Source organism: Schistocerca americana, chromosome 2, assembly GCF_021461395.2.
Source record: "Schistocerca americana isolate TAMUIC-IGC-003095 chromosome 2, iqSchAmer2.1, whole genome shotgun sequence".
Classification (NCBI taxonomy): domain Eukaryota; kingdom Metazoa; phylum Arthropoda; class Insecta; order Orthoptera; family Acrididae; genus Schistocerca; species Schistocerca americana.
Genome location: NC_060120.1, coordinates 675,089,942 through 675,103,787, shown reverse-complemented (window position 1 = coordinate 675,103,787; position 13,846 = coordinate 675,089,942). Strand labels below are relative to the sequence as shown.

At 42.7% G+C, this 13,846-nt stretch overlaps 1 non-coding gene across 1 annotated transcript; it reads right to left on the bottom strand.

Annotated features, from left to right (window-relative positions):
* Window positions 1–864: 864 nt before the first annotated feature.
* On the bottom strand, window positions 865–937 carry Trnaa-cgc. The gene has a single exon. It is a non-coding gene; the product is annotated as a tRNA-Ala (tRNA).
* Between the last annotated feature and the right edge of the window lie 12,909 nt (window positions 938–13,846).

Below are 13,846 nucleotides of genomic sequence, written 5' to 3'. Positions count from 1 at the left end.
CCAGTCGCTGCATGTTGACAGTTAATTTGCAGTTCTACGGAAATACCGTGGTAGAAGTATTTTACCGCTATTCATGCGGCTATTAGCTTGTGGAGAAATTGAGAGCCAAGGTTCTGTTGAAATATTTCGGGTTGTAGATTTTGAGACCGCGAAATGCTGTTTATGCAGGTAACAGTTGTTAACTTTTTTTCCTTTCTGCAATATCTCAGTTTGTTTTATGAATACTGGCGGCTTACTAACTATTTTTGTGGCAGAACACGGGGCCCCATTTTATAATGGCTTCCCCAATTATCTTGTGTGGCAACCACAAATATTGTTAAAAGTTATTTTTGCTGGGATGTGACTTGCATATGTATTCCGAAGTACATCCTTGTGTTGTGAAATATGTGCGCTAATTTTGTTACTCGCTTTCGTTATACCTCGTAGACACGAAACGACAGTCGGATAGGAATACTTTGATCTATCTAGTTAGCTTTCAAACTGTATGGGCTGTTTGTTTCTTGTCCTCTCACTACACAGGAAATACTTTTAAGAAATAGTAGTAGTATCTTATGGCCCTCTAAATGATAATGTGTGTTATATGTCGTATTGTTGTGGGTCTTACGGCTTACCGCGTGATAAACACTTAATTTTGAATGGATCCCACAATATGTCACTTCTCGTTTATGATTCCGTCACCACAGGCGTGCTGGTGGTGGTGGTGGTTAGTGTTTAACGTCCCGTCGACAACGAGGTCATTAGAGACGGAGCACAAGCTCGGGTGTGGGAAGGATGGGGAAGGAAATCGGCCGTGCCCTTTCAGAGGAACCATCCCGGCATTTGCCTGAAGCGATTTAGGGAAATCACGGAAAACCTAAATCAGGATGGCCGGCGACGGGATTGAACCGTCGTCCTCCCGAATGCGAGTCCAGTGCGCTAACCACTGCGCCACCTCGCTCGGTACACCGGTGTGCTCTTCTACTGTCTTCGCGAGTGGCCGTATATTGATGGTCAGTACTTTGGGAGCTTGGAAACATGTAATGTGCACTTAAGTATTGATACAATATCAAGTATAATACGCAGCCGTCAGCTGATAAAATTGGGTGTTAGGCAATCCATGTGACACCCATTAGGTGGGGTTTTCTTGCCTTCAGGCTCTAGAGCAGCCGCTAGACAGAACGTCTCGAAGTTTGCGTAAGGCACATTTGTGATGTGCTTAACAAAGGTATGTGGGTGACACCTTGGGTGTTGCCGAACTGTAGTGTTTTAGAAGGACCCTTTGCTGTTTTATTCACGCACATGTTAATGTTGCACCCCTCCGTGATCATGCACACGAGGTCATGAAGAAGGAAGGATCAAAAAGCATGAAAACACTTCGCTTCGGATCACATTTAAATTTCGTCGAATGATTCACCCTGTATACCGGAGCAAAAATTGCTGTCGCGCTACGCTCCAAATGTGACATCATGTTCAGTGGGGTTGCGGCCCCATGATATCCTTCGAGTACGGTTGAAACAACCAATGGTTGGCAGAAGTGTCGAACGTTGTCAAGAACGTCGTCCTATTGGTCAACGCACTGTGAATTGTCGTTTGCTAACGCTAAATGTGTGGCAATGAACACCGCAAGGGAAGGAGTGGAATACTTGATGCCCTTTATGCCAGCCTTGAGGTCACATCGATTCTGAGAGGCAATCCGTCTGGAATGTTTTCCTCGACCCCTTCGCACAGGGGTAAAAGGAGTGGAATGTGTCTCGTGACACGTCCATGGTGGTGCTGAGCAGAATTGTGGTGAAATTTGGTGCCGATGTGACATTATTAGCCCACCTGACAGCTCACAGAAACTTTTGTGCTGTGACCTTTTTTATGCTTGTGTGGACACCCTGCACGTGTCGCCGAGCCCGAAGGTGACGTCACAGGTCGCCACGCTTTTTCACCATTACAGAGAAATGTTGTAAACATCTTTGAGGCAAACTGCAAACTTACACGCCCGAATGTTAGATAAGTACTGAGTTTCGGAACAAATGATCGTTTAATTTTGTTAAGCAGTGTATATTGATATAAAAGATTGCACACACAAAAGTGTATGTATCATTGTAATAAACAAATTGTAAGTTCTGTGCATTTTCTAAAGAAACTGAAGGTAAAAGAAAATCTGTAGCTTATTGTTTATGGTAATTGCTGTCTACTACTTTTAGTACGATGTGTAGCAAAGAACAGATTTTACTGGTTTCTCATAAACTATCAGTTGCCACAGTAGATACACCGGTTCCCGTGAGATCACCGAAGTTAAGTGCTGTCGGGCGTGGTCGGCACTTGGATGGGTGACCATCCAGGCCGCCATGCGCTGTTGCCATTTTTCGGGGTGCACTCAGTCTCGTGATGCCAATTGAGGAGCTACTCGACCGAATAGTAGCGGCTTCGGTCAAGAATACCAAAAGACCGGCAGAGCAGTGTGCTGCCCCACGCCCCTCCTATCTGCATCCTCCACGAGGATGACACGGCGGTCGGATGGTACCGGTAGGCCACTCGTGGCCTGAAGACGGAGTGCCTCATAAAGTATCAGTAGCCCTCAGTTGGAAAAAGCTGGAAGTCTTCTGTCAAATAACATGTTCTATTCAAGACTCGCTCACAGACCGCTGGTATGCTACAATACCACAGTGAAATATCAGGAATAACTCCGCTGTTGAAGATGAGCAAGCTGTCTGTGCGGTAGTAGTCGTTTCTTTATAATCAGTAACACACCCGCCCCCCTCCCCTCCCCCGATTTTTTTAAATAATACAACTCTCGTACATAAATCATAATTTCGCCAAGCTCCATTCAATGATATAATTTAGCATACTGATATGTATGTTGCGAATATAATTTGTAGTATAGAAATGAAAAAATATAATGTCATGCGTGATACCGAAGTTTTACTGCCTGAGCAGCGAAAATACAGAAAAAGTTTCGAAAAGCTTTCACATTCTGTGTAATGTTTGTTGGAAGTCGATAAGCGCTCTTTTTCTCAAATTATGGATGAATATAGTCTGGATCATTTGCGTGCGATGGGTTAAGTTACTTCAGAGCATGTAATTATACAGTTCCTAACTTTAACAGTGGACTTAATGTGTAAAACCATCAAAGCAAGATTATATCTCTTATTAAGTAGATTGTAAACATAGTTTTATTTTTAAATTCGTTCGATAATTATATGAACTACTGAAAATAAAATTTTTGTTGTTCCCGGAAGCCATAGGACAGGCAATTTGCAAATGGTACCGTGTATCGTTTTAGCCGTTTATGTAGTAACACAGATGCTTCGTGGACCAAAAGACTCAGCAGAAAGCCGGCCTTGTGGCCGAGCGGTTCTAGGGGCTTCAGTTCAGAACCACGCGGCTTCTGCGGTCGCAGGTTCGAATCCTGCCTCGGGCATGGATGTGTGTGATGTCCTTAGGTTAGTTAGGTTTAAGTAGTTCTAGGTCTAGGGAACTGATGACCACAGATGTTAAGTCCCATAGTACTTAGAGCCATTTGAACCATTTGAACTCAGCAGAAATGAAACTGTGACTACAGTGTGCAATTACAGTCGCTGGCCAATGAAAAGTATCTTTTTGTTGGCAGCAGATAAAGGAAGAACACGAGGGGTAGGAGATCTCAAATGCCTCTCGTGGTTAACTATTTTGCCGGGCTCATCTTGGCGGGCGCCATATCAGTGCGTTCATCAGCTTGGTAGCTGCATATCTTTGTCTGTTCAGCCACCAGTTCCGTCATGTGGTCGAGTTCCCACACTTTAAGATGCAAGTGGTGATCCTAAACTGCTTGCACGCGCATATTTGCACTCGATCGTTCGTTAGAGTTGCCTCGCAAAGTGAGTGAAATATTCGACCTCAAAAACATCTGCAGAAGAAGTAATTGTCAGAACAGCCATACCACTTTCTTAATACAGAACACTGCATTTTAGTAGAAGCATTAATGCACTAGTGTTAATTTTAACATTCAATGACTGCACTTTGGCTGATAGCCACTCCGCCCCAGAAATCTAGTGTAAAGACTTTTTATTCATTTCAGAGTTTCAAATACATCTAAAAATTACTGTCTGTGATTCTACGAGTACTAAGCTTGCGGTTTAGGCAGTTACAGAATTACGTGACCGATCGCAATGGGAAATAAGCTCACCGGAGGAATTATTAGTCATCCACTTAAAAAAACAAACTGTTTGAGCGCCGTAGTTGAGGTATGCCACCGTCCACCGCTTACGTAAGTCATGGCAATGAAGTAGCGTATATGTGCTGTTCGATTGTTTGGGATCCCCGCAGGAAAAGGTCGACTTCCCAATTACCAGACCGAGAAATTACCCAGTTTGTTGAAGTATCAACGCGCATTGCCCAATGTGTCCACAAGGTACTGTGTATCACTTGCACCAATGTTACACAGCGCAACGACAATGGCCGTAAAAAAGATCCCAACCGACAGGCACCTGAGACAAAGTTCAGTCATGAGCTTACAGTTTGTCTCCGTCATAAAGGCATTCTTCTGACAAACTTCCACTGTTTCCAAAGACCGTGTTGCAATCCATTTTCGAAGTCGGACGATCACATTCCGAAAGTAATTGGCTATTTTTAGTAAAACTCTGGTAAATAAGCTACAGAAACTCAACAGGCATGTTAAAGTTGCGTGAACGTTTGTTACGTGGAACTCTGTAACAAATTGTCTCTTGTTATAGGTTCAGATCCATTGGATGTAGAAGTGCGGGAATGTTTGTACAGCAATGTGAGTTTTCTAGAAGCCTCCCTCCTTTAGAAGTCAGAGAGCCAGTAAATATTATTTAAAAGGCTCTCTCAAACGTAAAGTTAATTAGGTACACACCTTAAAAAACTGACATTTGATCCTAGCTTTAGTGAGTTACAAAAGCCAGCACTTACACATGAACTCACAAAGTGCTCTGAATATACTCAGTTATCATCAAATTTTTTAAAAAAAGAGACACTTCTCGTCATCCTTCACCCTCTTTTGCGACACAGGTATCTGCTCAGACTTTTGTAATTGACAAATTCTTCCGTGTCAACGTGAAATATAAATTTTCTTAGCAAAGTAGAAGAGGGAAAAACAAGAATGGGAAACCAAAAACTAAGTACTCCTATTAGTAACGGTTTAAGACAGTGACTCAGCCTTTCGTCACTACTATTCAATTTATATCTTGAAGAAGCAATGACGGAAATAAAACAAATGTTCAAGAGTGGAACTCAAATTGAAGGTGAAAAAACAGTTTTCCTGCACTTCCTATACAGTGCAACTCGTCATGGTCAAGTCTACTAGGCAGTTGACAGCTTATTGGGCTTTGTACATGATTAACTGAAGGGTGACATAGCCGTCTACTGACCTTCGAGAATTTTAAGAGCGGAAGCTTCAAGAGAATTGCGATGTTAAAGCATTCAAACAATTTAGTCCTCACATCTTAACCAGATAAAGCGGAAACTGTGCCAAAATCCAGTTTACGTAGGCTAGGCAAACCCTCCAGTGGGTACGCAGTGACGGTTTGTAAACAAAAGTATTTTATTTTTCACTCTCGGGTCACACAATTGGCGTACGCATGTAGATTACCTCGTAAGTCAGAAACAAAGTTGACTGAAACGTTTTTTTTTTTTATAGATACGCCATTGTTGTTTAACTCGTACTGCTGTTGTGTTTAACTGTTTAGTTCAGTTGAAGAGGGCAACTGAATGCGGTGTGTTGTGTTGAGATATTCGATTTGTTATTGAGCCATGGACCTTGCCGTTGGTGGGGAGGCTTGCGTGCCTCAGCGATACAGATGGTCTTACCGTAGGTGCAACCACAACGGAGGGGTATCTGTTGAGAGACCAGACAAACTTGTGGTTCCTGAAGAGGGGCAGCAGCCATTTCAGTAGTTGCAGCGGCAACAGTCTGGATGATTGACAGGTCTGGTCTTGTAACACTAACAAAAACGGCCTTGCTGTGCTGGTACTGCGAACTGCTGAAAGCAAGGGGAAATTACGGCCGTAATTTTTTCCCGAGGGCATACAGTTTTACTGTATGGTTAAATGATGATGGCGTCCTCTTGCGTAAAATATTCCGGAGGTAAAATAGTCCCCCATTCGGATCTCCGGGCGAGAACTACTCAAGAGGACGTCATTATCAGGAAAAAGAAAAATGGCGTTCTACGGATCGGAGCGTGGAATGTCAGATCCCGTAATCGGGCAGGTAGGTTAGAAAATTTAAAAAAGGAAATGGATAGATTAAAGTTAGATATAGTGGGAATTAGTGAAGTTCGGTGGCAAGAGGAACAAGACTTTTGGTCAGGTGAATACAGTTTTATAAATACAAAATCAAATAGGGGTAATGCAGGAGTAGGTTTAATAATGAATAAAAAATAGGAATGTGGGTAAGCTACTACAAACAGCAAAGTGAACGCATTATTGTGGCCAAGATAGACACGAAGGCCACGCCTACTACAGTAGTACAAGTTTATATGCCAACTAGCTCTGCAGATGATGAAGAAATTGATGAAATATATGATGAGATAAAAGAAATTATTCAGGTAGTGAAGGGAGACGAAAATTTAATAGTCATGGGTGACTTGAATTCGAGAGTAGGAAAAGGGAGAGAAGGAAACGTAGTAGGTGAATATGGATTGGGGCTAAGAAATGAAAGAGGAATCCGCCTGGCAGAGTTTTGCACAGAGCGTAACACAATCATAACTAACACTTGGTTCAAGAATCATGAAAGAAGGTTTTATACATGGAAGAATCCTGGAGATACTAGAAGGTATCACATTGATTATATAATGGTAAGACAGAGATTTAGCAACCAGGTTTTAAATTGTAAGACATTTCCAGGGGCAGATGTGGACTCTGAGCACAATCTATTGGTTATGAACTGTAGATTAAAACTGAAGAAACTGCAAAAAGTTGGGAATTTAAGGATATGGGACCTGGATAAACTAACTAAACCAGAGGTTGTACAGAGTTTCAGCGAGAGCATAAGGGAACAATTGACAGGAATGGGGGAAAGAAGTACAGTAGAAGAAGAATGGGTAGCTCTGAGGGATGAAGTAGTGAAGGCAGCAGAGGATCAAGTAGGTAAAAAGACGAGGGCTTGTAGAAATCCTTGGGTAACAGAAGAAATATTGAATTTATCTGATGAAAGGAGAAAATATAAAAATGCAGTAAATGAAGCAGGCAAAAAGGAATACAAACGTCTCAAAAATGAGATCGACAGGAAGTGCAAAATTGCTAAGCAGGGATGGCTAGAGGACAAATGTAAGTATGTAGAGGCTTATCTCACTAGGGGTAAGATAGATACTGCCTACAGGAAAATTAAAGAGACCTTTGGAGAAAAGAGAGCCACTTGTATGAATATCAAGAGCTCAGATGCAAACCTAGTTCTAAGCAAAAAAGGGAAAGCAGAAAGGTGGAAGGAGTATATAGCGGGTCTATACAAGGGCGATATACTTAAGGACAATATTATGGAAATGGAAGAGGATGTAGATGAAGATGAAATGGGAGATACGATACTGCGTGAAGAGTTTGACAGAGCACTGAAAGACCTGAGTCGAAACAAGGCCCCAGGAGTAGACAACATTCCATTAGAACTACCGACGGCCGTGGGAGTGCCAGTCCTGACAAAACTCTACCATCTGATGAGCAAGATGTATGAGACAGGCGAAATACTCTCAGACTTCAAGAAGAATATAATAAATCCAATCCCAAAGAAGGCAGGTATTGACAAATGTGAAAATTACCGAACTATCAGTTTAATAAGTCACAGCTGCAAAATACTAACACGAATTCTTTACAGACGAATGGAAGAACTGGTAGAAGCCGACCTCGGGGAAGATCAGTTTGGATTCCGTTGAAATATTGGAACACGTGAGGCAATACTGACCTTACGACTTATCTATCTTAGAAGAAAGACTAAGGAAAGGAAAACCTACGTTTCTAGCATTTGTAGACTTAGAGGAAGCTTTTGACAATGTTGCCTGGAATACTCTCTTTCAAATTCTAAAGGTGGCAGGGGTAAAATACAGGGAGCGAAAGGCTATTTACAATTTGTACAGAAACCAGATGGTAGTTATAAGAGTCGGGAGGCATGAAATGGAAGCAGTGGTTGGGAAGGGAGTGAGACAGGGTTGTAGCCTCTCCCCGGTGTTATTCGATCTGTATAATCAGCTAGCGGTAAAGGAAACAAAAGAAAAGTTTGGAGTAGGTATTAAAATCCAGGGAGAAGAAATAAAAACTTTAAGATTCGCCGATGACATTGTAATTCTATCAGAGACAGCAAAGGACTTGGAAGGGCAGTTGAACGGAATGGACAGTGTCTTGAAAGAAGGATATAAGATAAACATCAAAAATAGCAAAACGTGGATGATGGAATGTAGTCGAATTATGTCGGGTGATGGTGAGGGAATTAGATCAGGAAATGAGACACTTAAAGTAGTAAAGGAGTTCTGCTATTTGGGGAGCAAAATAACTGATGATAGTGGAAGTAGAGAGGATATAAAATGCAGACTGGCAATGGCAAGGAAAGCGTTTCTGAAGAAGAGAAATTTGTTAACATCGAGTATAGATTTAGGTGTCAGGAAGTCGTTTCTGAAAGTATTTGTATGGAGTGTAGCCATGTATGGAACTGAAACATGGACGATAAATAGTTTGGACAAGAAGAGAACAGAAGCTTTCGAAATATGGTGCTACAGAAGAATGCTGAAGTTTAGACGGGTAGATCACATAACTAATGATGAAGTATTGAATAGAATTGGGGAGAAGAGAAGTTTGTGGCACAACTTGACAAAAAGAAGGGACCGGTTAGTAGGACATGTTCTGAGGCATCAAGGGATCACAAATTTAGCACTGGAGGGCAGCGTCGAGGGTAAATATCGTAGAGGGAGACCAAGAGATGAATACACTAAGCAGATTCAGTAGGATGTAGGTTGCAGTAAGTACTGGGAGATGAAGAAGCTCGCACAGGATAGGGCAGCATGGAGAGCTGCATCAAACCAGTCTCAGGACTGAAGACCACAACATCAACAACAACATTGAGTTGTGGTGATTCCAACAGAGGAACGTACTTATTGAACATGTGTTTGCAAGAGTCGTTTGCTAAAAATTCCCGGAAACAGCTGTTCACAATCATAATGCAACTGTCGACTTATTTAGAAATTTAGAGAGATAGGCTCAGTGTTAGACGCCGAAACAAATGGAGACCACCTAAACTAAACGAGCATTTCCGACTATGCAGCAGAGCCCAATAAAATCATTGGGGAAGGCACAAGCAAAAGATATCGAGCTTACAACCGCACATCAAGCAGTTTGGCAAACATTGTGCTTGAAGGAGAGATTTACTACTGACATTTCGGGAGAGCACTTCGCGGGAAGAGTCGGACAACATATTACTTCCTCACGTAATGACCACGTCGAAAAATTCGATATATTAGAATGAATACAGAGGCTTACCGGCACTCCTTCTTCCCACGTCCCCTTCACGAGCGAAACAGGATGTGTGTGTGTGTGTGGGGAGGGGGGGGGGGGAAATTCAGTTATCCAACTCACGCCATTAGTTGGCTTGCGGAGTGCGACATAGATGAAATTGTTTTCGTATAAAGTGACAGCAATGAAAGAATTGAAAGATGCGTGTCATGAAAAGCGTATCTGTTACTGCAAATGGTTTGCATCTTTTATTGAGAGGAATACCACTAATATTCGTGATGTCACCTTCCATACACATGGGGCCTGCTTCCGCCTCTCTGGTCACTTTAACACTCATAACACACGATTGTGGTCACCGCAGAATCATTCTGCTGAGCTTGAAACGCCGCTGCATGGTCAGAGAATTGGAGTATGGTAGCTTCTCAGCATTATTTGACTCTTATTTTTTGAGCAAACCATGAACAGTGAGTATTATTGCTTAATGATCCACCATTTCACTGGCTAGCTAAAGGAAGATGAAATCAACTTCTCCTGGTTTCAACAGATGGCGCTTCTGTGCACACTGTTAATAACACTATGCGTCTTCTGGAAGAGTTTTTGGGGAAATTTTTTTCTCAAAAATCCTATGGGCTCCTCACTTGAGGGACTTTACTTCATCAGAGATTTTTATTTGGCGAGCAGCAAAATCCGTAGTGTATGAGCAACCCATGCATGTTTTGTGGCTTAAAAACTGAAATAACTGTGTACTTGAGAAGTATATCACAATCATATCTGCAGAAATGAAATGATCGCACGGCATTGTTGGCCGGGAGACCCCATGCGAGGTGTTCGGCCGCCGAAATTGAAGTCCTTTTTAGCTGACGCCACTTCGGCGACTTGCGAGTCAATGATGATGGTTCATCTTCGGTATCAAATTAAAGTCACAAGAACTTAAGTCCGGGAGTATGGTGGATGGTACAGTAATTCGCAGTCCCATCGACCGAACAGAGCAGCCACAGCTTGCGCTGTATGCGCCCGCGCATTGTCGTGCAAAATGATGGGTGGGTTGCGCAGAAAGTGTCGCCGCTTCTTTCGCAAAGCTGGTCGCAGGTGATGCTCCAATAATACGAATTAAGTCCTTGTGATTTTGATTTGATTCCGATGATGAAGGAACCACTTCGTGCCATTCGCTTCAGAACTGTTCCAGAGATTCGACAGACAGTAGAACGCTCCATTCGCACCATCAACAGAACAGGCTCTGCTAACGGTATACTACGCCATCCACATCGCTGGCAACGGGTTCTACACAACGCTGGTGACTACTTTGAAGGGCAGTATCAGGTGAAAACGTGTAACTCTTTTGTATCGGTTGTGAATAAATAGTTGCCACTATTTAAGTTCCAACCCTCGTAGTTGCGTAGTTACTGAATAAACCTCATGTCTGATTTTTCATTAAAAGCATACTGATTGTGTACATGCATTGATTAATGGTTTTCCTCATATGGTGTGGTCTTAGGACATGATGCTCCAAAACAATGAGTTGTATGGGAAATTCTTTTTGCTGATTACGGACCGCAGGGAAAAAAATCAGTCGTGGAAATCTGACATTTTGTAGAGAAACGAAAGTTCTTCAAATTGTTCTTAATTCAAATATGGGACCGGGCGCCCCTTTTCAGACACGAGTGTTTAAATATCACTTGCTTAAGCATCAAATTGTTTTTCGACCAAATTGTGCTCCACGTATCTCAAACACCATAAATCCAAAAGTGATAAAACTTGCGCCAGCCGGAATGGCCGAGCGGTTCTAGGCGCTTCAGTCTGGAACCGCGCGACCGCTGCGGTCGCAGGTTCGAATCCTGCCTCGGGAATGGATGTGTGTGATGTCCTTAGGTTAGTTAGGTTTAAGTAGTTCTAAGTTCTAGGGGACTGATCACCTCAGAACTTAAGTCCCATAGTGCTCAGAGCTATTTGAAACTTTTGATAAAACTTGCATGTTTTACAAGCAAGCTACACACAAGGTCACTACGTGAAGAGAAAGAGAGATAGAAACGTGGGAGAAATTTTCTAGCGATAAGTTTATTCGCAACTTGAGTGCTGCTTCGAGCAAAAATATTGCATCAAGGACGTGCACTATAGAAACTGACTGACCTCTTTATGAAGTTTTACAACTGTACTACAGTTATTCAGTGGCGTCAAACGTGGCCAAATTTTTTGAACTGTCGTCGCGATATTTTGTCAAGAAGAGCTCATTTTTGTGGGCTACAAATCTGAATATCTTCCTGTGGTTGTTTAGTGAACCTGTTGACAAAATATGAGATATCTCAGTGAGAAAGTCTTCAAAACTAGACAACTTTACTTGGAGCTAGCCACAAGAGAATTAACAGGTGATGATATATACCGTTTATGATATCTACTAAACAAAAATCAATACTGATTGCGACTGCTATGTGTGTGGAACCAAGCAGAAAGCACAGAATTTCGCACAGTCGTTTTAAACGTAGTCACTGCCCCGCTGACAAACAGAAATAATGTGAAATGAAAGCAGCTGTCAAAAGGTCAACGAGAGATTCTTTTAACGAATTTGAAAGCAATATTTTATCTGCACATTCTAAAACTAACCCTAAAAAATTTTGGTCGTACGTAAAATCTACAAACACTACAAATAATTGAATACCTCCTCTTGCTGACAGTACAGGTAATGTAACGGATGATGATAAACAGAAGGCCGAAATTCTAAACCTAGCTTTCAAAAACTCGTTTACGGTAGAGGACTGCAGCGCCATTCCCCTTTTCAACTATCGAACAAACGCAAGGATGGCTGACAAAGTGGTTAGTGTATGTGGGATTGTAAAATAGTTAAGATCCTTAGACGCCAGGAAGGCATCTGGCCCAGACGGTATCCCTGTAAAATGATATGTTAACTGTGCTACAAATATAGCACCATTCTTATCTATCAGAGGTCATTGGAACAGCGGAAAGATCCACGGGACTGAAAGAAGGCCCAGGTCATAGCAATCTATAATGAGCGTAGAAAATCGGATGCACATAATTACCGGCCAATTTCACTGACGTCGATTTGTTGTAGAATCATGGAACATATTTTGTGTTCAGACATAATGACCTTTCTAGACTCTGAGAAGCTCATCTGCAGAAACCAGCACGGTTTTAGGAAACAGCGGTCATGCTGTAGATACCAGCTCCCAGGTTGATGCCACATTACTCGACTTTCGAAAGGCGTTCGACTCAGTTCCGCACTGTCGCTTGCTCCAAAAAGTCCGCGCTTACGGTCTGTCCGATGACATATGCAGTTGGATAGAAAGTTTTCTAACAGAGCCTAACTTCAGGTGTGCCCCAGGACAGCGTAATAGGTCCGCTGCTTTTTACGATTTACGTAAACGATCTGGTTGATGTTATTGACATCGGCATTAGACTGTTTGCCCATGATGCTGTAGTCTACAGGAAAGTTGTATCACACGAAAGTTGTGAACAAATCAATGAGGATTTGCAGAAAATAAAAGCGTGGTGTAATGACTGGCAGTTATCTCTCAATATTAGTAAGTGTAACCCGATGCTTATAACAAGGCGAAAATTCCCATTAATGAACGAGTACAAAATAAATGCCCAGCCTTTGCAAGCGGTAACATTCGTCAAGTATCTGGGTGTGACTGTTCGAAATGATCTCAAATGGAATGATCAGATTACACAAGTAACGGGCAAGGCGAACTCTAGATTGCGGTTTATTGGTAGAAACCTGGAGCGATGCAGTCCTTCAACAAAGGAAATTGCTTACAATACGTTAGTTCGTCCAGTGTCGTTCGTCTGTATGGGACCCTTACCTGTTGGGTCTGATTCAAGAGATTGAGAAGGTCCAAAGAAGACCGGCAAGATTCGTGACTGGTATATTTAGCCATCGCGAGAGCCTTACAAATCTCATTGAAAGTTTGTAGTGGGACACACTAGCAGATAGACGACGCGCTAAACGGAAGGAGCTACTCACTAAATTCCGAAATCCTATCTTCACCGAGGACGTAGAGCATATATTGTTACCACCAACTTTCAAATCGCGCAATGATCACCATGCAAAGATAAGGGAAATTAGAGCTCGTTACTGAGGCGTTCAGACAGTCGTTTTTCCCTCGCGCGATCCGCGAGTGGAACAGAGGAGGGGAAAATACGACTTTGCCCTCCGCCACACACCGCTTGGTGGCTAGCGGAGTATGTATGTAGATGTAGATGTAGAACTGTATGTTGTGAACTGGGGAGGGAAAGTTGTTTTCTTATCGGAATGCCATGGAGTCATGGCCGAACCGTGTTCACCGTCCAACGCAGTTTGGATCCTGGTCACAAAAGAGCTGAGGAGCAGGAGCAGCTGCGGAGCACTTTGTTATGATAACAAAGACGGCGCCGGTGCAGCTCCAGGACACGTCTGGCACGCGCGCCTGTCACGCCTGCAGCAGCGACGCAGCTG